General features: G+C 40.3%; 1 protein-coding gene across 3 annotated transcripts in view; it reads right to left on the bottom strand.

The window, feature by feature from the left end:
- Positions 1 to 1,281, bottom strand: part of LOC123501580 (neuroligin-4, Y-linked-like) — a 51,339-nt gene extending 50,058 nt beyond the window's left edge. The window contains exons 1-2 of one of the 3 annotated variants that reach the window (XM_045250502.1): positions 1,118 to 1,281; positions 18 to 475 (exon numbers count right to left, since the gene is read on the bottom strand). The gene's annotated coding sequence lies outside the window, so the exon portion shown is untranslated. The remainder of the gene's footprint in view (positions 1 to 17; positions 476 to 1,117) is intronic. The other 2 variants (XM_045250503.1, XM_045250501.1) reach the window with 2 other exon arrangements.
- Positions 1,282 to 2,500: the final 1,219 nt, after the last annotated feature.

Genomic DNA, 2,500 nt, shown 5'->3' with positions numbered 1-2,500 from the left:
ACACACACACAACATACCGTGGGGATCAGATGCGATGCTGGGACGAGGACAAGAATGAGCCAATCTTCTTAGTGGCTTTCCTTCACTTCCTTCCTTCACTTCCTTCGCTTCCTTCGCTTCCTGCACTACCCTCCTTCAAGCCCCACACTTCTCCCTCTCACCAGGAATGAATAGAAAGAACTTTTTCCCCACAAAGAACAATAGTGAATCGCACACTGAGATGGCACTGCGCGACTGGGAGAGCGTTGGTAGGGGCTGCGAGGGGAGAGAAGGGTCGTGTGCTGTGCTGGATTGCTGCGGGATGCTGTGGGATGCTGCGGGTGATTTGCTGGCACACGCAGACACAGCTTATGGGCTTTCTCGAGTCACTATTTTTTCGTATATGCTGTGAAGTGATGCTGTGAATTGACTTTGGTGACACCTGTATAAAAAAAATTGTGATTCTGTTTATTTTTATTTATTTTTTGTTTGCTGTCTTTATTATGGGGGGGTGGGGGTAATTGATAGTGATAAGTGGTGATGTTTTGTTTTTTTTTCTTTATTTTTTTTCTATCTTATATTCACTTTCTTTTCATTTTTCTTCATCTCTTTTCCTCGTTATTTTTTATATATACATTTTCGTTCATCTATTCCTACATTCGCATCATCACTAAACCACCGTCACCATCACTATCACCATCTCCGTCATCACCACCACCACCACCATCACCATCACCATCATCTCCACCATCACCAGGCATATAGGTACTGATGATGATGATGATGATGATGGTGATGGTGGTGGTGGTGATGATGATGATGGTGATGTTGATGGTGACGCAGGATACCGCTCCGCCTCACCATCGCTGTTTGTTGATTTGAAATAGTTAGTTGCACCATCGGCATTTTTCCTCATAAACTTGTCCAGCACGTCCCGAGAGAGAGAGAGAGAGAGAGAGAGAGAGAGAGATCACAGTCAAATTTACCAGCTGAACACCCAGAAAAAAACAAAACAAACATTACAAAACACAAACTAAACACACACACACACACACACACACACACACACACACACACACACACCACCACCACCACCACCACCACCACGAGCACCACGAACACCGCACCACACACGTACATAACACGGACACGCTCGCGGCTTTCTATCCCTTCCACCAGCTGCGGTAGACGAGGCTTGTGCTGGCGTGTGGGGGGGAGGAGGAGTAGAGGCGGCGAAGTGGCCCTCTCGATGGGAACAAGCAGCGACCCTCCCCGTCCAACGCTTTGCTCGATACTGACGCCAGCCCTCGCTTAGCTCGCCTCTCTCTCGCCTGCTGCTGCTCGGTCGGTGATGGTGGTGGTGGTGGTGGTGGTGGTGGTGGTTGATGGTGTTCTTCCTTCTTCTTCTTCTTTTTTTCAGTTTTTGTTTTATTTCTCTACATTTCTTTTCCATGTTTTTTCCTTTTTATTTCTTCCTCTTCCTTCTTTTTTTTGTTTTTTTTCTGTTTTTTATTTTCTATTTTTTCTTCTTTTTTCTTATTTTGTTATTTTTTTCTCTCTCATTCTCTTCGTGATGGTAACTAATTATTTTCTTTTATTTCTCCTCTTCCTCCTCCTCCTCCTCCTCTTCCACCTACTCCTATTTTTCTTCCTTCTTTCTATTTTCTTTCTTTCTCTCTTTTTCTACCTTTTTTTCTTTCTTTTCTTTTCTTGTTTTTTCTTTTTTTTTCTCCTCCTCCTCCTCCTCCTCTTCCTCCTCCTCCTCTTCCTCTTCATTTGCCATTTGCTCTCATTGTCTCTGTTCTTAACATTCACCTTATCCCTCTTGCGTTCCTCCTCCTCCTTCTCTTCCTCCTCCTCTTCTTCTTCCTCATCTTCATCTTCCTCCTCCTTCTTCTCCTTTTCCTCATTTGCATTCTTCTTTGTTTCCTTTTTTTATTCTTTCTTTTGTATCACACTAACGTTCTCTCCTCTCTTATGCATTATTTCCTCTTTCTCTTTCTCTATCTCTTTCTTTTTGTCTTCTTAACATTCTCCTTTCTTATCTTCCTTATCACCTGTCCTTCTTTTTTCGTATATAATTTTGTCTTCATTTTTTTCTTATTCCTTAATCTTTTTTTTCCTTTCTATCTTATCTCCGCTTTTATCACGTTTTTTTTCATTAAGTTTCTTCCTTTTTACTTTGAAATTTTCTATAGATATTATTTAGTTGTTTTTTTTCTCTATCTTCACTTTCTTCTTTTCGTTTTCTTTATCATTCCTTCATCACTTATTTTGGTTTTATATATATATATTTTTTTTATTCTCTCTTACCTCGTTCTTTCATCTTTACTTTTTTTTTTCCTTACTTTCATTTATGACGTCATCTGTTTGCCTTTGTTTTTTTCCCTCCTTTGATCATTCCACTCTCATAATTTCCACCTTGGTCTCTCTAACGTAAATTATTTCCCCCTCTTTTCTTATTTTTCTGTAATTTTCGTTTATTTTAACTATGTTTGATTTATTTTCTCTTGTTTTCCTT

This window comes from Portunus trituberculatus, chromosome 9, assembly GCF_017591435.1.
Source record: "Portunus trituberculatus isolate SZX2019 chromosome 9, ASM1759143v1, whole genome shotgun sequence".
Classification (NCBI taxonomy): Eukaryota; Metazoa; Arthropoda; class Malacostraca; order Decapoda; family Portunidae; genus Portunus; species Portunus trituberculatus.
The sequence above is the reverse complement of the archived record's forward strand: the minus strand, read 5'-3'. Positions and strand labels throughout refer to the sequence as shown.